We start from the raw sequence: 26,903 nt of genomic DNA on the forward strand, positions 1-26,903 counted from the left end.
AATTGCCCATGGTGTTGCTCTGAAATTACCATTTAGTGTGAGAAAGAATGGGAACTGAGCTGAAGGCACGAAATTTGCATGGCACAGGGAAGAGGAGAAAGGAAACAAGGGGAGAAATATAAGCAAAAGTTAAGTACTGGGTGGGTTCAGAAAGGAAGGGGACTGTACTCAGGTGAAGGTTGGAGACTAATGCAAAAGTTCAAGCAGTGTAGGAGGGAAACATGCCCAGAATGGTGGGAATGTTTGATGGTGTACGGATTATTCATGTGATTGCCATAAAAATCAATTTAACCTAACCTACCTAACCTGGTTTAGTCTAACCTAATGTATTAAATGTAATGTAATCTATCTTAATCTATTGTATCTAATCTCAAATGATTTAATCTAATCTTTCCTATCTAATCAAATATTTTTTCAAATCTTTCTCCTCTGTTCTCATTCATCATTTTTTGTATCTGTGCTCAAAGATGGAAATGTAAGGTTATGTTACACACAAACAATACCTGTGATCTCCTCACCTCAAAAAAGATATTCTAGCACTAGAAAAGGTTCAGAAAAGGGCAACTAAAATGATTAGGGGTTTGGAGAGGGTCCCATATGAGGAAAGATTAAAGAGGCTAGGACTCTTCAGCTTGGAAAAGAGAAGACTAAGGGGGGATATGATAGAGGTATATAAAATCATGAGTGATGTTGAGAAAGTGGATAAGGAAAAGTTATTTACTTATTCCCATAATACAAGAACTAGGGGTCACCAAATGAAATTAATAGGCAGCAGGTTTAAAACAAATAAAAGGAAGTTCTTCTTCACGCAGCGCACAGTCAACTTGTGGAACTCCTTACCTGAGGAGGTTGTGAAGGCTAGGACTATAACAATGTTTAAAAGGGAACTGGATAAATTCATGGTGGCTAAGTCCATAAATGGCTATTAGCCAGGATGGGTAAGAATGGTGTCCCTAGCCTCTGTTCGTCAGAGGATGGAGATGGATGGCAGGAGAGAGATCACTTGATCATTGCCTGTTAGGTTCACTCCCTCTGGGGCACCTGGCATTGGCCACTGTCGGTAGACAGATACTGGGCTAGATGGACCTTTGGTCTGACCCGGTACGGCCATTCTTATGTTCTTATGTGAGTTCTGACTTTGGTGGTTTATAGTATTTCCAAAACTTTTACATTTTTCATTATGGCTACTCCAGGATGTTTTCTAAAATTTGGCATGAGGAATCAATAGTCGACCTGATAATTTCTAACTTGGTCCCCATATACCAGACCTGTCTTATTTCAAGCAATCACATAATTCTTTGGTTGTTTAGAATGTTGTCTAAGTCAGGGGTTCTCAACCTTTTTCTTTCTGAGACACTGCCCCCCCCCGCCAAAATGCTATAAAAACTCCGTGGCCCACCTGTGCCACAATAACTGGTTTTCTGCATATAAAAGCCAGGGCGGCATTAGGGGGTAGGAAGCTGGGAAATTGCCCCGGGCCGCATGACACAAGGGCCCCTAAAAAGCTACATTGCTCTGGCTTCAGCTTCAGTCCCGGGTGGCTGGGCTCAGGGCCCTGGGCTTCAGCCCCATGCAGTGGGGCTTTGGCTTTCTGCCCTGGCCCCAGCGAGTCTAATGTTAGCTCTGCTTGGTGGACCCCCTGAAACTTGTTCACAGCCCCCCAGAGAGCCCTGCACCACTTGTTGAGAACCACTGGTCTAAGTAAACCACCCCATACTATGTCCATGAAGACAAACCCCTTTCCCTTTAGCTTTTGTAACTGGTATTTGGGTAACAAGTCTACTGGGCTGTTCACGGGCCTGCTTTAATTTTTATTTTTTTTAATGATATAGTCAAATTTTCTAAAGTACTTAGAAGCCTAAGTCTCATTGAAACTCAGTAGGATCAGGCTCTTCATTGCTTGTCACTTTTGAAAATAGGATGTAGGTTTCTAAATCACTTAGACTCTTTTGAAAATGTTACCCCTAGTCTAGTTTATGTAGAGTCCAAGAACTCCAGAGCAACAAGCACCACCTCTCCCCACCCCTGCTCCCCCTTTTTACCCTGAATTTGAACCCAAAATAGTCCTTGCTGTATTAGCCAAAAACAGTAATATACCCTTCTGCTCATAAAACATTCATTCTTACTGCTGTTTCCTGTCACCCTTCTCCTGCCTTGATTTCCCTGCTCCTTCTGTAAACATATTTAAAGTCTCAGTGATTCTAATAGAACTCACTTCTCTGTCAGCACATATGCTTCTCATTCAACAATCTTGTTATGCATTCAGCTTTTTCTTTTACTGCCACTACCTTGCTGGCATTGTAAAAAAGAACACCAAAAAAAAAAATCCTTTAACAGGCCTTGAACAATTGTCATTACATGTTCCAGACTGCAACCCAGTGTGCAACCAGCACTTCGCCACAAATAGGAAATGAGAAATTTTGAGGGATAATGAACACTATTGAATTTTTACAGGGGCTTAACACAAAGTTATTTAGCTCAGGTGTTTCAGTAATGGAGATATACTTGAGAAATTCAATGGTCAATGCCCTCAAGCTTTTTTCAGTGTGTGAGTAAATTTAATTCTCATGAAATTGAGGGACCAATAGTACTGGCAGTTATGATTTTAAGCCTATACTACCTATCCGGTCAGATAGGGCCCAGAATATATATACCTGACTCCACAGCCACATTACTACTCCTAGCTGGGAATTCTGTGCTATATGGGGATGGTAGCTAGTGTAACACTGACAAGCCCTGGTCATCGACAGGCAGGATTGAACCTGGGATCTCTGGAGCTTAGTGCATGAGCCTCTACTGCATGAGCTAAAAGCCAACTCGCTGTTAGCTAAGGCTGTAGAGCAGACTCATTAATCTCACTCTTTCATTGGTCTCGGTGCCACTAGATGGAACAGAACACCACACCCAGAAGGTGTGTGGGTTACACTAGGACAGGGCTGTGTATGGTAGAATCAGACATAGAAAAAATCCCATTGACTTCAGCATTGACAGGATTGTTCAGTGACTGAAAATCATGCCCAAAGGCAACAATATGAGACTGGGATGAGATAGCTACGTTTACTTTTAATTGTTACCTGAGTTTATTTGAGAATTCATGTGTTCAGAGGTAACAGATGCTTAAGCCCATCTTTCCGGGGCTAATGAACGAATTCAATGTGTCACGGTAGCTTCCTGGTTTCCTCAGACCTTCATTTCCATCTCCATATTGATCTAGTAAAGATACAATCGACTATACTATTGTAATGGGTTTCATTCATCATTGGGGCATCTCCTTGTGGCAGATTGGCTCCTTTCAGGTCAGTCATCCCGCTTCTGAGAGTTGCTCACACGTCTCTCCTCACTCTCCAGGACTAGCAGTTCTCCCTATTCGTGACAGGCTGCTGTATAGTCCTCCCCTTCTGGGGTATCAAAGTACCACTGGGTCAGCCATCCACATGCCATTCCAGACAGTCTTCCAGTCCAAGGCCAGGTCCTGTGCCACTTTCCTAGCAGCTGGTGGGAGAACCCAGGCCCACCCACAACTTCATGTTCCAGCCCAGGGACCCTATATCCAGCAACTGTGGTCTGCTTGCTTCCCAGATCCTGTTGCTATTTCCCTTCCTACTCTCTTCTCTATCTTCTGGGTCCCTACTCTGGGTTTTCCAGCCCAAACTTCCTCCTCCCAGGGAGTGACTGCAGACTACTACTTCTGTAGCCCCTTTTTGTTCTCAACTTCATCTCTTTATACAGGCCCAACCTGTTCCTTCCCAGCTGAACTTCATCTTCCATTAGGCTTTATAGATCCCTGGCTCCCCGCCAGATGCATATGAGGTTAATTGACCTAACTTAACCTGCTCTGCCTTGTGTGGGGTGGATACCACATCACAACTGTAAAACGTGTAAAAATACTTTCCAGTCTAATTCTGACTGGAAGGAGAATGACCCTAATCTCTTTGGGGGCAGGGACAGTCTCTTAATATATGTTTGTACAGCACCTCGCACAATGGGGCGCCAGTCTCAGTTGAAGCATCATAAGGATAATAATCATAAGAATCATGATTTAAAGAATATTAAAATCAAGGAAAGGGAGGCTGGTTTTTTGAGATTTCCAGCCTGGTTTTGTGGATCCCAAGGAACAGCCTAGTTCTGATGTGCTTCTCCAGCCCTATTGATATACTCCTATCACTATGAATTTGGGCCAGTTCCTGGCTTCAATGGGGATACTCGCATGAGTAAAGCTACTCCTGTGCATATGTGTTTGTAGGATTAGGTTTTTTATTCTTAAAATTTCTATACAAATATTAAATGATTCATAGTTTAGGGATTTTCTTCTGAAACTCTACAGAACTGCATTAGTGACAAGAGTTGTTTTTCCCTTCCTCTTTTTTGGAAGAAGAACAAGGTCTCCAGTTTATATTTAACTGCAGTTTTTTGCATATAACTCTATATTCAGTTCTTTTCAAAGTCAACTTTGACATATTTACAGAATGCAGTGGATTGCAAGCACTGGACACAGATACTATGGTGATGAATGCCATAGAAATGCCTATTAATAAAAAAAGCAAATAATTACACATCTATGAATACATGTAATGTCCTAGTGTGAGGTTTTTTTTGCCTTGTAGTTAACAATGATGACGATGATGCCAAGAAAAATGTATTTTTTTTCTATATAACAGAGGATACTTAACCAATTACAGCATCTCATAATAATGTGGGGCTTGTAATTTCTGGAAATATTTATTATTATTTAATGTCAACAAAATAGCTTTAAATAAAAAAGCATATTTTTTTGGCCTGAGAAGGCAGATTTGTTTTAAGACCATCTTAATGTACAAAATTGTGAAGAGGAGAAAAAGCGATATCACCACTGGACTTCTTATTTTCAACATCTGGTTGTGGTCCACTGGGGGAAATGTAAGTAACAGCTTACCACATGGATTACAAATGTGCTGAATTGCAAGAATAAATATTAAATGAAAATATCCATAGCACCTGCAGCTTGTCCTGGAGAATTCCCCGTGAGTGTTGTGGGTGGGTTTTCAAGAAACCCCTAGTGAGATGCAAACTGCAACTGCAGCTGCTTGTAGTAGCAGCTTATATAGTGTTACTGAAGAGTTTGCAGATTCTATTCCATTCAATGAATCAACAGTGATCTGTGTTGCCAACACATTAAAAAAAGGGGAGAGTGATTGCAGGGGAAGAGTTGTTGTTATTGTTGTTGTTCTTTTATTATTAGAATTTTTCCTTTGGGTTTTAGATTATCAGGAAAAAATTAAACAGTGAATGTCAAATGTTTTGTTTTATTTTTTTTTTAAAGTAAGTGAAATGCATGATGGAATATAAAGCCAGTTTGATGTATCTGGGCTAGAAGCAATGTTTACTCTGTCAAAAGATCAGAGTAAACGGTAGAAGACCAGCAATTGTATAAGTTTTGCTGACTTCATTCATGTTCTGTATATACAGAACACTATACACATAGGTGACACTTGGCTTTATTTCACATGGTGTGTTAAAAAGGATTGAATTTAGGTTTAAAATCTCTCCCCTCACCCCTTTTTTTTTAAAAGAGACCATGCTAACTCACCGGTGGCCAAACTTACTGACCCTTCAAGCCGCATATGACAATCTTCAGAAGTTCAAAAGCTGGGGCACACCTGCCAGGGCTTGGGGCTTCAGCTGTGCCGAGGTGCCTGTCTGAGCTCAAGGCTTCAACCCTGCTCCTTCTGAGGCCCCGAGCCCTGCAAGCATGCTCTGTGGGGCTAAAACCCCGAGTACTCCCTTCCTGTTGAGCAGAAGATGGAGGTGATGCATGTGGGGGGGGACAAATGGGGTCATGTGCCCCCCTCACCCCGATTTTTGCCAGGGTTTGCTGGTCCTGCTTGGTCACATGGTGCCACCAGGCTCCCTCCCTGCATGGCAGCTCCTGGAGCCAGCAAGCTGGGAGCTGCAGCCATAGGGAGAGGCAGAGGCAAACAGCTGGGAGCTGCTGGCAGAGGCTGCTGAGGGTAAGGGGGTGGGGGGCGTTCCTGTTAGGCATGTGATTCTAGCTGTTGGGAGAAGATGAACTTTTAAATTGTGCCCCCCCCCCCAGCAGGCACCAGTTGTCTCTGGCAAAAGCCCTTAGCCCCAGCACTGTGCTGCAGGGGAATCGTTCCCGTCTCCTCTGCCCCAAGTCTGGTAGATGGAGAACGTGACGAGCACGGACGTGTGGGGCTCCGTGAGCCGCACTTTAACTGTAGAAGAACTACATGAGACTCGTGAGCCACGGTTTGGCCACCCCGATGTATACACTTAGAAAATGGGGAGTTAAATTAAAAAGCATTAAACTGCTCATTTTGCTTCTATGCAGTGTTGTTGTAGCTGTGTTGGTCCCAGGATATTAGAGAGACAAGGTGGGTGAGGTAATAAAATATCTTTTATTGGACCAACTTCTCCCCAACAGAGGTTGGTCCAATAAAAGATATTACCTCACCCCTTTTGCTTCTAACAGGCAAGGAGAAGGAACAGAACAGATGCACCACACCCTGCTATCTAGTCACTCTGAAGAATTGCTCACACATTCAGGCACATTGATGGGAATAGGAAATCAAAGACAGATCAATGTTGGCAACACTAAAAGGGAAATATTACTGGTTTTCCTCTGAGTTTTATAATGTTAAGATAATAAAAAATATGACTGTCAAGTGGTTTTATATATATATGCAGTAAAATAATATAAATATTTTTAGGCATGAGAGGCTGCCAACATATTCTGTTCTGGAATTTTTGAATTTGTGTGGGATCTTACTTGGGGCCGGGGGGAGGAAGACAGCCTCACACACATCTCTATGTCTAGCTGTTATAGTTCCCAGGGAGTACCCAAGTGGCACAGTGTTTAGAAGAGTCAGCCAGCACATATCTATCACCCAGAGGCACATTGCTAAAATACTAATCCTGTGCATAGGTACTTTAAATATTGTGCTCTCTCTGCAGGTGATTCTTTTCCCCTTATTTCTAGAATGCCATCAGTGCACGTGGTGCTTTGCAAATCTACCAAAGGAAGGCCCTGCATTGAATTCCTTATGTATAATTCTGGATTCTGCAGTCATGGAATTTATACCCTTCTCGATTACAGTCTAGCACTGAGAGCTAGGATACAGATAATTACAGTTTGAGAGTGGGCTCTAGCCAATCTGGGCTCAGTCCTGCCAGGGAGACATAGAGAGTAAAGGTAGGTTTGTGCCATCTTTGCTTATCCTGAATACTGGGGCTAAAATCTTAACCCGGAAGGTGATTGAACATGGAGGCAAATATAGTGCCCATCTTTAAAAAAGGAAAGAAGGCGCAACCAGGGAACTACAGACCGGTCAGCCTCACCTCAGTCCCTGGAAAAATCATGGAGCAGGTACTCAAGAAAATCATTTTGAAGCACTTGGGGGAGAAGAAGGTGATCAGGGATGGTCAACATGGATTCACCAAGGGCAAGTCATGCCTGACCAACCTGATTGCCTTCTATGATGAGATAACTGGCACTGTGGATATGGGGAAAGCAGTGGACATGATACATCTTGACTTTAGCAAAGCTTTTGATACTGTCTCCCACAGTATTCTTGCCAGCAAGTTAAAAAGATATGAATTGGATGAATGGACTATAAGGTGGATAGAAAGCTGTCTAGATTGTCAAGCTCAACGGGTAGTGTTCAACGGCTCGATGTCTAGTTGGTAGCCAGTATCAAGCAGAGTGCCCGCGGTCGGTCCTGGGACTGGTTTTGTTCAACATCTTTATTAATGATCTGGATGATGAGATGGATAGCACCCTCAGCAAGTTTGCAGATGACACTAAGCTGCAGGGGAGAGGTAGATACAGTGCAGGGTAGGGATAGGGTCCATAGTGACCTAGACAAATTGGAGGATTGGGTCAAAAGAAATATGATGAGGTTCAACAAGGACAAGTGCAGAGGCCTGCACTTAGGATGGAAGAATCCCATGCATTGCTGCAGGCTGGGGACCGAGTGGCTAAGCAGCAGTTCTGCAGAAAAGGACCTGGGGATTACTGTGGATGAGAAGCTGGATATGAGTCAGCAGTGTTCCCTTGTTCCCAAGAAGGATAATGGCATATTGGGCTGCATAGTAGGAGCATTGCCAGCAGATCGAGGGAAGTGATTATTCCCCTCTATTCAGCACTGGTGAGGCCACATCTGGAGTATTGCATCCAGTTTTGGGCCCCTTACTACAGAAAGGATGTGGATAAATTGGAGAGAGTCCATCGGAGGGCAACGAAAATGATCAGGGGGCTGGGGCACATGACTTACGAGGCGAGGCTGAGGGAACTGGCCTTGTTTAGTCTGCAGAAGAGAAGAGTGAGGGGGGATTTGAGAGCAGCCTTCAATTACCTGAAGGGGGGTTCCAAAGAGGATGGAGCTCAGCTGTTCTCAGTGGTGGCAGATGACAGAACAAGGAGTAATGGTCTCAAGTTGCAGTGTGGGAGGTCTAGGTTGGATATTAGGAAAAAACTATTTCACTAGGAGGGTGGTGAGGCACTGGAATGGGTTACCTAGGGAGGTGATGGAATCTCCAACCTTAGAGGTTTTTAAGGCTCTGCTTGGCACAGCCCTGGCTGGGATGAACTAGTTGGTGTTGGTCCTGCTTTGAGCAGGGGGTTGGACTAGATGACCTCCTGAGGTCTCTTCCAACCCTAATCTTCTATGATTCTATGTTGCCGTACTAGTCAAAGAGGAGGGGGAGAGAAAGGGGAACTCCCCTCTGCTTCTAGTAGAGGAGGAGAAGCTGTGCTCGCTCCTGCTGCCCCCTTACGTTTGCTCATGCTTTCACCCTGGTTTTCACAGTCCCCAACAGGCCAACCAGCTGCCTAGGGTAAGCAAGAGTAGAGTGCTTTGGCCATAACTCCTCTCTCCCCAACACTATACTTCCCTACCCTGGGCATGGCCTCATCACACCTCTCCTCTGGGGACTGCAAGGGGATTGCCTAGAGTCATTGTGCCAGACTTGTGCTCTCAGAGAATCCCTTTTACACCAGGAGTCCTTGATGGGGAGAACTGGGTGGTTCTTTTACAAGTCAGCATTTCCATTGGTTCAGTTTCTAACCCAACTGTCCAAACTCACCTTAGCCTGAAACTTGGTGTATGATGTCTAAAGGGGCCAGGACACAGCCCAGAAGTGAAGACTTTTTGGAAAAATCAGTATTGGAAAGGTTCCCAAAATAAGGGCCAAATTCTGCTTGGTCCTTACGTATAGGTGCACAGTATAAGCATGAGAGCAGGTGGCCTATGTATGGGCCAGACGGAATTGCAGCCATTGGCTTGGCAGAGCACAGGTGTTGTTCCATCCCTGCTCTCCTGGGGGCAAATGATACTTCAGCAGAGAAGATACAAGTAAGAGGTGGTGCCATGGCTCTGCGCGCCTATGTACTGGCTTGTAGAGTGGGACCAATGTGCAGGGTAGCAAGGATTCCAGCGGGGGGTGGGGTGGGGGACAAATTCCTTTGCATATCTGAAAGCTTTGGGAGGCATTTGCAGTGCTCCCTTTGGAGAAGCACATTCCTGCACCATCCTCAACATAGGTTTCTAGAGACAAGGTACAATAGCTGTAAGTGAGGGATTGGAAGGTGGAGTAGGCTTCTCAGAAATGGGTGTCAGAGTGTCAACACACTTGTACATTCAATGCTTCACACATCATTCGTGTAACACTTGAGAGGAGAAACTACTTACTGGCATGTCAGAACAAATTACAGCATTCATGGCTGGATGGGAATATCAAAAAAGGCAAAAGCACCTAATGTGCCCACAACTGAACATTCCCTTGTCCAGAGGCACCTGAAGTTTGTCAAAGCCATCTCCAATAAAGTGAAAAAATCTTGTCCCATTAGAACATGTGCTGTCCCTGGGAGGTTTGTGTTCTTCCCCTGAATTGGGTTGCATACATTTCAAGGAAATAGCCGCATTGTCTTTTTGCAGCTGAATATAGTAGCTCTTGGAAATGGGCTAAGTCTTACAGTACTTATGCAGTCACAGCTCCTACAAGAGTTAGTGTCTCAGGACTTACAAGATCAGGTCCAAATTTTCACTGCAGGACATAAGGGGCCTGAGTTTACACAGTCTTGCACCTAATATAGAAATGTACAACTGTGCAAACTGCATGTAAAATGCTTCCATAGTGTGAGTGGAGATTTCAGATTTGTGAGCATTTTACACCCATTCTGCATTCCCTTTGCATGGCTGTAGTTGACTACCCAAGGACACAGCGTCCAAGGTAGTCTCAACATTTCTTAAGTAACAGAGATCTCTGTGTGTCTATAGGACATCTTCCAAAGGGAGCCTGGGGACCTCCACTCTATGCTTCATTTCAAACTAGACTTTAAATAGCACTTTGATACCCTCAATCCTCCCACAGTGGCAGAGGGATCAACTAGATACCAAGTAGCATTTTCCAACTCTGATTAAATTGCATTAATTTTTATGGTCATGAATCCCCATGAACAAGCCATAGGTTCTTGCCCTAAGGGAAACGGTATGGAAAAGGAAGTTCCATCATGGAAAAGTTGGAAAAAACTCTGACATAAGAATATTTTACACACAAAGGGCCAAATTTTCAAGGAAGACCAAACTCAGCCTCTAATTTTGTATTTACAGCTGAATGATGATGTAAAATTAAAGGCCATTTTTAAAATTTGGCTCAGATATTGAATAGGGCCAATATGACATCAAATTTATCTCAGAGATCACACAGATTGATACTGGACTTTTAAAAATATTGTGTGAATGTGTGTGCGTGCGCACGCAAAGAGGCACATATGCAGGGCTGGACCTAGACCCAAATGGTGCCCCAGGCGAGGAGCATCTTTGGAGCCTCCCTCCATTTGTTAAACTTTTGAATATCATATTTTTTATTGCAGTGTAGCACATTTCATGACTTTGATGCACGATTTGCATGCATGATTTATCTCTGTCATATAAGATACATTTGCATGCTAGGGGCTGTAACTCTGTATTTATTCATGCCATTTATAAGCAAAAATTGTTTCCTATAAGCTTATAAAACCTTTTTAATTTTAAGAATAACTGAAATGTACTAACATCAAGAAATTGAACTGTGCACCCACATTGGGTGAACCAGTATTAAACAGTGTTACTACAGGCGACAGCCTTAGAATGTTAACCCTAGTCCTTTAGGTCAAAAGGTTGCTTTTCTGCCTTTGCCGTTGCAAACTGAAGCACAGCATCAGAGAGATTCAAAGACTGGCCAATGGCATTTTTAAGCGATAAAATAGCAAATGATGTCAGTATCTCATCAACCATTGTCGATAGAAGATATGTTTTAATGAACCTGAGCTTCAAAAAGCCGCACTCATCAGTCATGACTGTGAGCAGCAATGTGAGCAGAATCATCAAAGCTATCCACACATTAGGAAAAGTGTCCTTCAGCTCCGCATCATGAATGAATTGGACAATTTGGAGCAGAGAGTGCTTCCTGTGTTGCAAAATGTGATGGATGGTTGTCCAATTTGACATATATCTTTATCATTGACGTCCAAACAGTCCCCATGTATTAGCATCCAGTGAAGGTCTGTACAATTGTTCAAGAGTGTTTTCCTGTCCACTGGCAGCTTATTAAGGTCATGCAAAATCCCCCAGATCTTTCTGTGGTGCTTCATTATCAAAACTTTTCTTCAATGGTCACTTGAGCAGTGTCAGCGAGTGAGCAGAAAACCCTTCCCTCTTGAATTTTTCTTCTGAGTTTCCTATTACTTCATCTCTGCCCTTGTAACCAAACTGTCTCTTCTTCTGATGAATACATGTTTCCTTGAAGACAGGCTCAACTCTTAAGTTTTCCATCATTTCTTTGACAGCAGTGATGACATCTTCAAATGTGTTGTCTCTGTAGGCCACAATGAAATCAAAATAGCTTTGCATCAAAGTAGTAGTGGTCGCGATGTCCATCGACTGAGTTTGTAATGCCTTGCTTACAATGTTTACTTGGAAAAGGATATTGTGCCAAACCACAACTGAGACCAGAAATTTGAAGTCAGTGATCTGGTTTCCGAGGGATTGTGCCTTGCGTCAGATTCTGTTCTCAGCTTTACTCAACTGCACCAGTTCCATCAGGGCATCATAAACCTCAGTCACTTGGTACCTCACTTGGCCTTATGCTGTCAATGAGTGTCACTTAGCAGCTTCACGGTCAGATTTGCAATATTATCCGTGAGGATTTTCCATCTGATAGTTGATGCTGAAAACATCCTTTGCAGTACTCCAAAGAAAGATGCTGAATCTAAAGAAGATGACATGGCATCTGACACAACCACACTGAAGGAATGGCAGCCACAAGGCATGAAGAAAACTCTTGGATTCAGTGCAAGGATCCTTGTCTGGACATCACTGCTTCTTCCCTTCATGTTCACACAGTTCTCATAGCCTTGGCCATGAAAGTCCTGAAATTTTATTTTATACTCATTCAAAACATTCATAAACACTTCTGTTAGGCCTTTTCCAGTAGAGTCATCCACAGACCGGAAACAGATAAAGTGTTCTTTTACGTGGATACAGCCATCCTTGTTGCCAACAAATCTTACTGTAAATGATATCTTTTCACTGTGACTAATATTGGGAGTGAAAAGAACAGGAGTACTTGTGGCACCTTAGAGACTAACAAATTTATTTGAGCATAAGCTTTCGTGGGCTACAGCCCACTTCATCGAATGCATAGACTGGAACATACAGCAAGAAGATACTTATACATATAAATATAAATAAATATTTATAACATATAAATATCTTCTTGCTGTATGTTCCAGTCTATGCATCCGATGAAGTGGGCTGTAGCCCGCGAAAGCTTATGCTCAAATAAATTTGTTAGTCTCTAAGGTGCCACAAGTAGTCCTGTTCTTTTTGTGGATACAGTCTAACACGGCTGCTACTCTGAAATCGGGAGTGAAGTTCGTTATTATGGCATACTACTTCACTTTGTCGAGCAGCATCAATATGTTATCAAGCACCCTCCTTGCCATAAAGCCAATCAATTTCTTTTGAATTGTTTTACTGTAGTAATGGTGTGACAGGTTTGGTCACAGAGACCCCCTTGAGGCTGTCATCTGATATGCTGGAATTACCTCTGAGCCCCTTTTCCATTGCCAGCTTGGTACTCCAGAACCTGCCTTTTTGAGCCAGACATGCTAGTCTGCTGCAACACAGACCCAAGTCTGGTCCATACCCCCAAAGCTGCAGTCTTTAACCAAAAGCTGCTCAGCAAGTCACCTAGACACCCAGCTCCCAATGGGATCCAAACCCCAAATAAATCCATTTTACTCTGTATAACGCTTCTACAGGATAAACTCATAAATTGTCCGCCCTTTATAACACTGATAGAGAGATATGCACAGCTGTTTGCTCTCCCAGGTATTAATCACTTATTCTGGGTAAATTAATAAACAAAAGTGATTGCATTAAGTATAAAAAGTAGGATTTAAGTGGTTTCAAGTAATAACAGACAGAACAAAGTAAGTTACCGAGCAAAATAAAACAAAACACGCAAGTCTAAGCCTAATACAATTAAGAAACTGAATACAGGTAAATCTCACCATCAGAGATGTTCCAATAAGCTTCTTTCACAGCCTAGATTCCTTCTTAGTCTGGGCCCAATCCTTTCCCCTGGTACAGTTTTTGTTAGTTCCAGCTCAGGTGGTAACTAGGGTTTTTCTCATGACTGCACCCCCTTTGTTCTGTTTCACAAGGAGGGAATCCTTGGTCTCTCTCTGGGTTCCCACCCTTCCTTCTAAATGGAAAAGCACCAGCTTTAAGATGGATTCCAGTATCATGTGACATGTTCACATGTCCTGTGAGACTTCATTACTTACTGGCTGGCACCCACTGTGTACAGAAAGGCTTACAAGTAAACAAAGCCATTTACAACCAATTGTCCTAGTTAATGGGAGCCATCAAGATTCCAAGCCACCATTAATGACCCACACTTTGCATAGTTGCAATAGGACTTCAGAGTAATACTTCATATTTTTAGCTTTAGATACAAGAATTATACATTCATACAAATAGGATGAAAACACTCAGTAGATTATAAGATTTGTAATGATACCTTAAAGAGACCTTTTGCATAAAGCATATTCCAGTTACATTATATTTACACTCATAAGCATATTTCCATAAACACATGGAGTGCAACATCACAAATGGTCCATAGCTTCTTTATGAACTACTTGACATAGGTGCCTATGCATGACACCATCATATTTTGCAAGGAGCTCTACCAAACCAAGGAAATTACTGTGATGTTATGTGAACAACTTATCTGATGAGCCCCGGAAAGCCAAATTATTCTTTGCAAGGAAGAGTGTAATTGAGATCAGACATGAGAGCATGTTCCTCCAAAGCTGAGTTTCTACCTTAATAAAGTGCAGGTTTTCTACACCTATGCATTTATTCAGCTTAAGCCTGGATTTGACCTCCATCTGTTTGGAGTGGGCCATAAAATGGCCAGTGACTTTTCATGTTGTTTCAGAGCATCAGCTAAATTATGCTAGTAATTGTATCTGGAGAGCACAAGCACTGACTTGGCATTTTGTCAAATATTTTGCAACAAAACCAGAACACTTTATCAGTTGATTTTGAGTAAACTAGCCAACACCGATTCAGTTTCTTACCATTCTCGAGCACTTTGGGAAGTGTCACTTCTGCTCATTTACTGGAAACATCATAGCCTCCATTTTGCCTGGCCTGTTCAAAATTGTATAAATCAATATTGGCAGAGTTTAGGATTGCCTCCAAAAAGCAGGATCTGATGTACTGATATGTGGTGTGCTATTTTTCTCACTGCATGCGAGGTTGATTCTTTTTGATCATTTGTCTCCTTTTCATGTAAATCAGATTTTTCTTTGTTATTATTCTCCTTCTCTTGTGAGCCACATTCTTCTTTATCATCACTCTCCTTTATGCTGTCAGGAAAACTGGACGATTCTCCATCACTTTCCTCACATTTCCATCCCTTATCTTCAGGTAAATCCGCTAATTCCTTAATATCATAGAATCATAGAATCTCAGGGTTGGAAGGGACCTCAGGAGGTCATCTAGTCCAACCCCCTGCTCAAAGCAGGACCAAATCCAACTAAATCATCCCAGCCAGGGCTTTGTCAAGCCTGACCTTAAAAACCTCTAAGGAAGGAGATTCCACTACCTCCCTAGGTAACCCATTCCAGTTCTTCACCACCCTACTAGTGAAAAAGTTTTTCCTAATATCCAACCTAAACCTCCCCCTCTGCAACTTGAGACCATTACTCCTTGTTCTGTCATCTTCTACCACTGAGAACAGTCTAGATCCTTCCTCTTTGGAACCCCCTTTCAGGTAGTTGAAAGCAGCTATCAAATCCCCCCTCATTCTTCTCTTCTGCAGACTAAACAATCCCAGTTCCCTCAGCCTCTCCTCATAAGTCATGTGCTCCAGCCCCCTAATCATTTTTGTTGCCCTCCGCTGGACTCTCTCCAATTTATCCACATCCTTCTTGTAGTGTGGGGCCCAAAACTGGACACAGTACTCCAAATGAGGCCTCACCAGTGCTGAGTAGAGGGGAATGATCACATCCCTTGATCTGCTGGAAATGCCCCTACTTATACAACCCAAAATACCATTAGCCTTCTTGACAACAAGGGCACACTGTTGACTCATATTCAGCTTTTCGTCCACCGTAACCCCTAGGTCCTTTTCTGCAGAACTGCTGCCCAGCTATTCGGTCCCTAGTCTGTAGCAGTGCATGGGATTCTTCCGTCCTAAGTGCAGGACTCTGCACTTGTCCTTGTTGAGACAAGTAATAGGACTGCCACCATTTATGCTTCACTCCTCAATTTCTTCTGCACTGGGATGATCCCTACTGCCTAAAGCCCAGTCTATTATTCTGTTTCAGATATTTTCCCATCAAATTTGCCCTTTGCTGCAAACTAGATTGCAATAGAGCTTTTCACTACCTCTACTGAGCCCCCGAAGGCTTCTTCAGAAGCATTTTTTTTCTATGGGGGAAAACAGACAGTATTAGGGAGAGCACAAGTCTATGTTCCGCAGCCTTAGAAAGTCATCAAACATTACATGTTGAGCATGGCAAAAGAAGTAACAGTATTTCTTTTATACTGTTGCGTAGATAAGGGTTTGATATCTCTGGTGTCTCAGTAAATATTTCCTTTATTAGTCGCTACTTTCTTCAAGTCTTAAAACACAATTACACTTTTACAATTACACAGTAAAACAAGGCTTACAATATCGCAACTGGACTCTCGCTTCACTTGTTCTTAACTCTCACTGACTAACTGGTGATGCCCCACCCTTTATATATCCACAAGGGCATGGCTGACAACATTCTAGGAGGTTCAAGGAAAATGTAGTTCTCAGAAAGTCTGGAAGATTCCATGAGATTCTACAAAGGTCCAGAACATTCTAGGAGGTGAGTGAAAAATGAATCCACATACAGAATACCTGAAACATTTTACTTCAAACATGCTATTTTCCCTTTTGTCGCTAACAACAAAAAACATACCTCAAGCCCAGCACCCCCCAAGTCCAGCACCCGAGCAGTCACTTGGGTTGCCTGCCCCTAAATCCAGGTCTGCACATGTGCTATACATAATGAATAAAATAATCAGAAAATTGTCAATTCCTTTTTTGGATTGACTTTTTTTTCTTTATCCTGAGGCCTAACAGAAGAATGTAGGTGAAATGCATGGTGCGATGATTTGAGCATGTTATAAGGCTTACATGTGTAAATTTAATCAAGAGGAATTGGAATAAACTGTCTTCCGATTTAGTGAAATAACAAAATTCAAATTAATTATTATGTCCTGCTCCCTCCTTATAACACAGTCTTTGGAACCTGTTTGAGTGCTGTACAGAGGTGTTTCTTTTACAAGGGTGATTATAGAAACACCTGTTAGGACTGATATAACTAAAGCTGCGTCAACATTTCCATTGATTTGGTTTATGACCCAGCTGTAAAAACGTATTTTAGCCTTAGACATGGTAAATGATGTCTAACTTCAAGAGCACAAAAAAAAGCAACTTCAGCTCCATTTTGTAAGTTACTACAGGGCAAAATAAAATTAGATAATTAGAAATAAAGAGTTTTCAGGAGCTTGCTTTACATGCCTATACTGGAAGGAATATTTCTTTCCATAATGAAATTGTGCAAGTTATTTAAGGCCATTAAGTGGTTTGGTGCCCTTATGTGTTGAAATAATCTGACTGGTTTTTTTAAGTGGAAAAATAGCTACTGTGCATTTTTGTTTACAACTTTTATTAAGAATTTCACCAGCATTTTTAGCAGTGAGATGAGAAGAGTCTAATTTACTGCAGGGATTTGAGGGGGCACAAACACCCTCCTTTTCTTTTTGGCTAGATGAAAAGGTTGGTCCGAGACGTATGGGAAGGGTGTCATGCATATTTTTTCTATTAGAATACAGGATCCCAATGTGGAAAAGGTTAAGACTCGCTGATCTAATGTATATTAAATGATGGTACAGGGCTACCATGAATCCAGTCTAGAGAAAGTCTACTGAAAGACGTGACTCAAGTGAAACATTTTGTAGGTGACTGCTCTGAAGTGAATAGTTGGTCTCCACACCTTTCCCTGAGCCCCATGGGCTGAAACCACTAAATACAACCATATGTTTGGGTAATGCTCCAGTAAAGGGAGGAAGGGGACCTAAGGAGACCTGGACATAAAGTTAGGAGTGACTTGACATTTGCAGCAGTAAGAGAGGCACTTGTGTGATCGCCCCAGGTATGGCTCAAAACCTCTTTCACAATGGAGAGGGATACAAGTGCTTTTAGACTGGGAGAAGTTTTAGCCCAAGAATGAGGACTAGAAAAAGTGGCATATTACAACAAAAGACTATACTCTTCAAAGAATTGCAGTGAGAGTAAGTTCAATATAAGTCATTTAAGAAAAGCCTGTTGTGTATCTTGGATGTGTCCTTTAGAAAGAGGAAGATGATACAAGTATAACTATTGATGCTGAACTTTAGATCATTCACTGCACCTGACTTGGGGAATGCAACGTTAATTCCATTATGGTATACTGTATATTTACACCAGGGGTCGGCAACCTTTGGCACGCGGCCCATCAGGGTAATGACATTTTGCTGACGTTGACCATTGGCAGGCATGGCCCCCCACAGCTCCCAGTGGCTGTAGTTTGCCATTCCTGGCCATTGGGAGCTGTGGGGGACCGTGCCTGCGGATAGTCAATGCAAACACAATGTCTCATGGCCCACCAGCGGATTATCCTGACGGGCTGCATGCCGAAGGTTGCCAACCCCTGATTTACACACACAAATGTTTAAGTGAAAATGGCCTCAGCTTGGGTGACTTATGAGACAAAATGTTATGAAAATGTTCATTCAACTGGTTGCAGAATGGGAGGCTTTCATAGAGACAATTGCCCAAGGGCCCAAGCAATTTAAAAGGGCCTGGAGGCTCCTGGTCACCGCTGGCAGTGTAGCAGGGCTAAGGCAGGCTTCCTGCCCACCCTTGTTCCACGCCGCTCCTAGAAGCAGCCAACATGTCCCTGTGGCCCTGGATAGAGGGTCTCTGCATGCTGCCCCCACCCCAAGCGCCAACTCTGCTGTTCCCATTGGCCAGGAACTGCAGCCAATGGGAGCTGCGGGGGGGCAGTGCCTGTGGGCAGTGGCACTTGGAGACCCACAGGGCCCCCTACCAAGGAGCCACTGCACCAGGTAAGCACCAAGCCCTGCTCCTGCACCCGAACCCCCTGCCCCAGCCTAAAGCCTGCACCCCAACCCAAACTCCTTCCCAGGGCCCTCACCCTGAACCCCCTCCCGCACCAAACTCCCTCCCAGGGCCTGCACCCCTCCCACCCAGAGCCTGCACCCCTCACCTCCTCCCACACCCAAACTCCGTTCCAGATCCCGACCCGTACCCCTGCACCCAAACTCCCTCCCAGAGCCTGCACCTGGCATCCTCTCCCACACCCTAACCCCTTGCCCCATCCTGGGGAAAGTGAGTGAGGGTGGGGGAAAGTGAGCGACGGAGGGAGGGGGGATGGAGTGAGCAGGGGGTGGGGCCTCAGAGAGGGGGCAGGACAGGGGCATGGTTTCAGGGAAGGGGCATGGTAGGGGTTAAGGTTATCTGGATTTACATGATTAGACAGTTGGCAACCCTACCGAGCGGGCATGAGGAAGCCCTGGCCATGCCGGAAGAGCGCACCCAGCAGCGCAGCTGGCAGCTTACTGGGCACTAGCCAGCACAGGCACAGCACTGCCCGAATGTCAGGCTGACCGTGTCCACACCGGTGCAGCTTTTGTGTGGGGGCCCTTTGACTATTCTTCCCTGGGGCCTGGAATTGCTGTCTGCAGGCCTGGGTGTAAGAATGCTGCAGTAGGAAGTTGTAGGATAATCTGCCCACCCAGACAAACACTAGAGGTCATAGGACCAGATTTTCAAAAGATCTCTGGGCCTGATTTTTAAATTGGAACCAGATTTATCCAAGTGCTTAGAACCAAGCAGCTCCCACTATGATGCAAACAGGCAGAGTTTCAAAAGAGCTCAGCTCTTAACATGTAACAAACAGGTTTAGCTCTTTTGAAAATCTAGCTACTTGCTTTAGTGCTTAGACAGGAGCTAAGCACTCCTAAAAATCAAGTCCAAGTTCTGTGTCATGAGTGCTGTTGAAAATCTAGCCTATAATGTAAGAAGTAATCCTGCACTGGTGGGGAGATGAATTAGATGATTTTGTAGATCTTATCCATCTCTAACTTAAATGAGTCTATGGCCTCTATTCAAATTCCTGCCTGCGAATTAGAAACTGAACTGGTGGATGGGTTTGTTGATCTATTCTGTGAACATTTTACCCCTTGAAGTTAAGACATTAGCTCCCCCTCAAGTTATTAGTAAGAAAAATCTTCCATCTAGGTTGATTCTGTGTGTGCATGAAAGTACATGTGTGAAAGAGAGAGAACCAATCAGTATTATGAGTGCTCACACCTTACAACTAGAGCTGGGAGAATACTGCAGAAAAGTGTTTGTGAATACTTGTTTTTATTTATTTTATCTTTGTAAGCTAGTCTCATGATGTTTGGGACAAGAGTCATGCTTTTCAAGTGCTTGGGGTTGCCAGTGCTATATTTTTTTTCATGTGACTGTTTGCAGCAAGAGCAACTCTTATGACTACTCATACAAATTTGTGTTTGTTTGAAGGTTTGTGCTGGAATGCTTCCAGTGGCCATCTTGAATTCTTTTTGATTTCCCTCCTTGTGTCTATAAAATGTGTTGTCCATTCTGGGAGCAGAAATAATTACATGGATGATAGGCACGCCATGCCAGTAATGGACAGCAAATAATTAAAGATGTAGTTGAGATGAACAGACTGAAATATGTTGACATAAAAGGTTTGTCAATCCCTTTTGAAAATAGTGAACATATTTGTAATAACACAAAGCCTGTTTGTGAGTAATTCCCAAATAGACAAAAACATTGTGTATAGACTAACTGTTTTTTTATGAAAAGTACACCCAGTTCTATTTACAAACCTTGAACAGGTGAGTGCAATAGAATAAGAAAAGAAGAGTGGTATTTCTATACCCCTAATGTATATTTTCTGTTCAGAGTATAGTTTTATGGGCTATTGAAGATCCTACTTCTGGCATCTTTACTCATGTTAGAGAGCACTTACTGACAGAAGTAGCAATAAAACTACTTGCCTGCATGCATCCGACGAAGTGGGTATTCACCCACAAAAGCTCATGCTCCAATACGTCTGTTAGTCTATAAGGTGCCACAGGACTCTTTGCTACTTGCCTGAGTAAGTTTTCACTAACTGGAGTAAACAGAATGGGGCATGAGTTGTCACAAAGCACTAACAGGGAAGAAAGTATAATTAGCTACGTGCTACTCAGTGTTTAAAAGCTATAAAATATGTTCCTGCTCTAGGCTTCCTTTAAAGCTCAAGGAGGCCTGTCTCAGCTTCTAGTTTGCTCTGTTTTTCAAGAGAATTTACTGGACCTTGATTGCCAGAATCTTGGTCTCTGGTGATCCTCTTCTTGAAGTTCTGGTTTCCAGTAGTATATCCTTTTTATGGAGCTTGGCTTGTGAATGATTCTGACCTTGAAAAAAGTGGGGAGGAGATTAGTGATTTACCATCAGCCTTTGGCTGCTACTTCTGGGTTGTAATCGCCTTATTTATGATTATTTTTATGCATGCCAATAAATCTAAACAGTACAAATAAACATCAGTGCATACTACAGAATTCTTCATTTTATCTGGAGTGTTCATTTTTCAGGATTTTTAGCAGTACTTGTGATTTTTGTATGTGTGTGTTTTTGGTTTTTGCTGGTATTATTTCCAAGGTACATCAAATATAATTTGACATCTGGAATTTCTGGACAAAGAGTGCAGAAGACTAAGTGGCCTAAAGATGAACCAAATAATCTTCATATAGTTAAAATGAGTGAATACACAGTTATTAGGTCAACTTCATAGACATGGTATACTTGGTTTAACATTTAAACTGTCCCCATTAAAATATATATGGCAACATTATGGGTTTTATTTTGTGCCCACCAAAATCAATGTGAATTTTACCTTTGGCATCAGTAGCTGTAGCAGAAGTAGCGGATCCAGTATAGATTCTGTCTTTTAAAAAAAAAAAGGCTATTTTTGCTATGTTCCACTGTAGTATGGTATGAGGCAGTCTACAGAGAATAAATAAGACATATTTGAATTATGGGGCTAAAATTGCATATATGGGTTCTGGTTAATTTATAAACCACAAGACTGAAGCTCCAGATGGTTTGTGTATCATAATGAGCAGAATCCCATCATGGATTTAAAGCCCAATCATTCAAAACCCACTTGTTTATTATTATTAATTATTTTTATTATTATTGTAGTTGTTACATTAATGAGTGGGTCTATATAGGGCCAGACTGTGATACTCTAACTCTCAATGAATAGTACCTTACTTCACAAGTAGTCCCATTCAAGGCTTACCAATGCCCATTACTTGTGGGGTAAATTGTTATTAAACCATAATAATGCATCACAATTTACCCATAGTGTTTGATGCACCATTGGTCGTATTAAGAAAGCAAAGGTCTATGGAAACCCAGCTGATATCAAAAGAAGATTGCTAGTAATTATGTGCAGAAGTAAGGACATTGGTGTTTTAAACAAAATTTCTTATGAACCATTTCTCTATTTGGCTTTGGGTGATTCCATACTTTGGACATTTTTGTTTTACCGTGAAATTTTGTGGTGATGCATATTTTTCATATCAAACCAGGCAGGGGTACAAAAAGACATATTTGAAGTTTTTCTGTCTACAAAGAGAAAGTGAGAGGGACCAAGTGAGAAACTTAGAGCTTGATTCTGGCACTGGTATAAAGCAGGAGTGATTCCATTGAAGCTTCATTGGTGTAGATGAAATCACAAACAGGCTTCTTTTATTTACATCTAAGCTTATGCCACCCACGGATTCCTCTGTACCAAAGGAATCCTCAGGTAGCTGGTTAGGATGACTTTCTGGCTGCTTGCACTGGCAAAGTGGTAAAAAGAAGCCACAGTGCGTGCTAAGAGCTGGCCTGATAATTCTTAAGGAACAGCCAAATACTACTCTCGTTCAAAGGTAGGAGGAAGTGAGTTTCATACTCACAGACCAGACCATGTATACTCTCCACATTTCCTGTGCTCATCTGTAATTCCCAAACGGAATACTCTTTTTGCCCTTTAAATAGTTCTTGTCCTGCTTCTAGGACTACAGTACAAAGGCAATAACACACACACACACACACACACACACACACACACACACACACACACACTGCATGCCAACCTATAATTACTAAAAGCCACATATGGAGCATGTGTGACTGATACCATCTTGGTTGACACAGTGGGGATTAAACTGCAGACCTCCAGAACTGAGAACTTGAGCTAGTACAGCTTGAGCTAAAACTCTATGGATGGGCATGATGCAGAGGAGGCCGTGTAATACACACTCACCAGTGGGTTACGTGTACGGTAAAGGACTCCCCCAGTTCATATACAATTATTCACCTGGAATGTACAGCTACAATTATGAAAAATGCATGAAGAGGACCAGATCCTAGCAACACTTCAGCACATGCTTAAATTTAGGCACCTGAGTAGTCCCATTGAGGACAACTCAGGTGCTTAATGTTAAGCAGGTGTGAAAGTATCTGCAGGATCATGGTCAAAATTACTTATCTGAAAACCTGAAAAGGTTTAGAATTCAGTCAAAATGAGTATCACTAATCTGGCTGTTAATCAGAACTATCCAAGTTTACAGCGAGCATCATTCCCCATCCCCACACAGCCTCCATCCCCTACCATCTGTGCATCAGTCCTTCCTTCCCACCCTCCTACTGCTGGCAGTGGTTTTTTGTGGCAGTGCCCACTATCCCAGATCGGTGTGTCTGACTGATGGCAAACCCACTTCTTTGGATTGCGTGTTTTTTGTCCTTATTTGTGCCCTCTCAGACCCAGGAAAACCATTCAAAATTATTTATCCTGAGGCTCTTGAGCATATAGTTCACGCATTCAGGGAACCTGAAGAAATATTATGTGGTTACAGTCCCTATTTTAAATCCAACTAACACAGCTCAGTACTAAGAAACAAACAAATAAAACCCAATGCTTTCACATTTCTACTGACATCCAGATTGGGGTGCGGGGGTGGAATATGCCCAGCTTTAATGATGCCAAACATTTAGCAGGCAGCAGGAACTCTATAAGTGGTATATTCGTATAATTTTTAATTTTGAAACACCTAATTCATACCACTTTAAATGTCACATGCTGCCCCATGGAAAGAAAATAGTCAGACATTTAATACATTTTCAGACCATTCCATTAAAAAAAACAACCCAAATTTGTCCATGATAAAAGGATTTACAAGAGAACACAGTGCAGGAATCATCTAACAAATGCCCTTTCTGCACTGATATTTCAACCATGCCAGCATCTTGTTAGACAACCATTTTTATTGGCTTTAAATATCAGTGTAGACAAAGCCTTGCTACATACACTTTACTGGATTGTTCCTGCATTATAGTCTCAGCAACCTAAAGGCTTTTTAAACAGTTCATTTAACATGGGAGCTGTGCAAATAATGGATTTTTCGATTAGCTGGTCATTTAAAAAAATCATTTTAGGTTGGACAAAACATTTGGTTTCAACAAAATCTAAATATTTTTGTCTCAATGTTGACCATTTAAAATGTGTTTGGTTGTTTTGTTTACACTACCACAGAGCTCTCCAAATCCCCTTTAAACATGGTGAGGTTCTGTCTATGTTAGCAAGGGAAAACATGTAAACACCTTATTAGTATGAACTATGTTTAAACATGATTTTTAAGTAAGATGCTAAAGTGGTTCCAGAGAAATGGTTAATGTTGGACTTGGGAGGAGGGTGAGGGTAGGTGTCAGTGCAATGCCCCCACGTGAAAAAAAGAAAAGGTGTTTGAGGGGGAAGTACACTAATAATTTCTTTACTTCAGTTCAAGCCCTGGAGTTGCTAATATGAGAACCTTGTTATAGAAGACTTTGGCCTTGCTACCTGTAATTGTTCCCAACAGAAAGAGGGAGCATCAGGGAGCTGATTATTGCTTCCTGATTTTCTGTCCCAGTCCTGGCTCCTGTGCAGGTTAGAGCAGCCTAGAGGCTGCTGTCATATGTCACAGATGACAGTGGTCTCTAAGAGACCATCTGCCAGAAAAGCATAGCAGGCTCACACTGTGATCCAGCCATTCTGCCTTCCTGCCCCTTCTTACCTTAACATTGTACTTGGCGATTTCGGGAGGGAGGCATAGAACTAGCTATGGTATCTCTGTGCCGACTAGAGACTCCTCCCCACCGGGGGAAACCCCTGCAGAAGACTTTAGGGATGAAGTAGGCCAGAGAATCTGTAGGAATTTCACTGCTATGCAAAGTTAGAGGCTGTAATGGCTAAGGAATCAATCTTAGTGTTCGCAGTGGGAAAAAATGAAACCAAACAAAAACACCTGCATAAAAACTGTGTGCGCGCGCACACACACACACACACACAGTACAGTGCACTCAATTTATCATCACTGTGTGTAGGCTGCACTGAGGAAAGCTTTCCAAACACTGTACTTGCTGTGGAATGTAGTCATTCTTCATTATATTCTTCAGGGCATAAGTATTTCTAAACCCAAATTGTTTCACAGCATATTTTAAATAACGAGTCATCATACAAAATGTTCTCAGTGTCTCCAGTGTTTCTGCATGCGCATTACCTCTTATGCAAGAAAGAAGATACACAACAATAGTAAAAAGAACAGGAGTACTTGTGGCAGCTTAGAGACTAACAAATGTATTTCAGCATAAGCTTTCGTGAGCTACAGCTCACTTCTTCGGATGCTGTAGTTCTTTTTGTGGATACAGACTAACACGGCTGCTACTCTGAAACAGATAACCATTAGTTAGTAAAGATAACCATTTCAACCCCAAAGGCTACCTCAACACACTCTAATAATTTATTCTAGATTTACAGAGATGTATAAATGGGCTAGGACTAGAAAATCCAGACTTTGAAAAGGCTTTTCCCAGGATTATCCTCAGAGCTCCAGAATTGACAAGGCTAGCATGTTGAGTACCAATCTAAGGTGTCCTGACTGGGAGAAAAGTATATGAGACAATAACATGGATTTCCAGCACTCAAATTAAAAACATAAAACAGCGTCTGCTTCCTATTTTCTATTATTTTCTAGTGCCTGCAAGTGTGCTAGGCACTTCAGAGAAGACACATGGAAAAACAAATCCCTGCCTGAACACTTAACAGTAAAATGATGGGCATGATAGATCGAGTGAGCATCATACATAACATGCACCAAGAATAGTGTGCTAGATGCTTCACAGACAAATAAAAGATGCCTTTGAGGAGCTTACTGTTTAAGATGGAGAACAATAATGGTTTGGTTTGGTTTACCCAGGGAGGGTAAGAACATAGGATTGTTTTGTTTGGCTGTGCACCTCTGGACTGAGAATTTAAAGCAGTAAAGATACCAATCAGCATTCCTATAGCCCAGTTGTACTGAAGGGGAAATAGAACAATGATGTTTCCAGCAGGATTTAGAATCAGTAGAACAGATTTTTCTTTCAATTACATCAGTGTAACAGAAATCAGAATTTGGCCCAGTGGACCCAAACCTGGAGTTGTTACTCAGACCTAGCCAAAATTCTCACTGAGAAGTGGATGTTTGGGCTCAAAATGGAAAACAGAACTGGGCCCAGTCATAGGCTAGAGCAAACAGGAAGGTGCAAAGATGAGATTTATAGAATTCTGAATCATGCAAAACTTTCTTGTTTTTAAGTATCATAGGGGTAGCTGTGTTAGTCTGTATCCACAAAAACAATGAGTCCGGTGGCACCTTAAAGATTAACAGATTTATTTGGTCATAAACTTTCGTGGGTAAAAAACCCCACTTCTTCAGATGCATGGAGTGAAAATTGCATATAGAGGCATAAATATTTATTGGCATATGAAGAGAAGGGAGCTACCTTACAAGTGGAGAACCAATGTTGAAGGCCAATTCAGTCAGAGTGGATGTGGTCCACTCCCAATAATTGGTGAAGAGGTGTCAATACCAAGAGAGGGAAAATTGCTTTTGTAGTGAGCAGACACTCCCAGTTCCTATTCAAGCCCAAATTAATAGTGTTAAGTTTGCAAATGAATTGTAGCTCTGCAGTTTCTTTTTGAAGTCTGTTTTTGACCTTCTTTTGTAGAAGAATGGCTACTTTTAAATCTGTTATTGAATGTCCAGGGAGATTGAAGTGTTCTCCTACTGGATTTTGTATGTTACCATTCCTGATGTCTGATTTGTGTCCATTTATCTTTTTACATAGACTGTCCGGTTTGGCCAATGTACATGGCAGAT

At 42.3% G+C, this 26,903-nt stretch overlaps 1 long non-coding RNA gene across 2 annotated transcripts in view; it reads right to left on the reverse strand.

Moving 5' to 3' along the window:
* LOC123367452 overlaps positions 1–26,903 on the reverse strand; it is a 73,288-nt gene that overhangs the window by 31,405 nt on the left and 14,980 nt on the right. For both annotated transcript variants that reach the window (XR_006578474.1, XR_006578473.1), the window contains exons 3-4: positions 21,569–21,619; positions 20,989–21,089 (exon numbers count right to left, since the gene is read on the reverse strand). This is a non-coding gene — a long non-coding RNA (uncharacterized LOC123367452). The remainder of the gene's footprint in view (positions 1–20,988; positions 21,090–21,568; positions 21,620–26,903) is intronic.

The sequence above is a fragment of the Mauremys mutica genome, chromosome 3 (assembly GCF_020497125.1).
Source record: "Mauremys mutica isolate MM-2020 ecotype Southern chromosome 3, ASM2049712v1, whole genome shotgun sequence".
Classification (NCBI taxonomy): Eukaryota; Metazoa; Chordata; order Testudines; family Geoemydidae; genus Mauremys; species Mauremys mutica.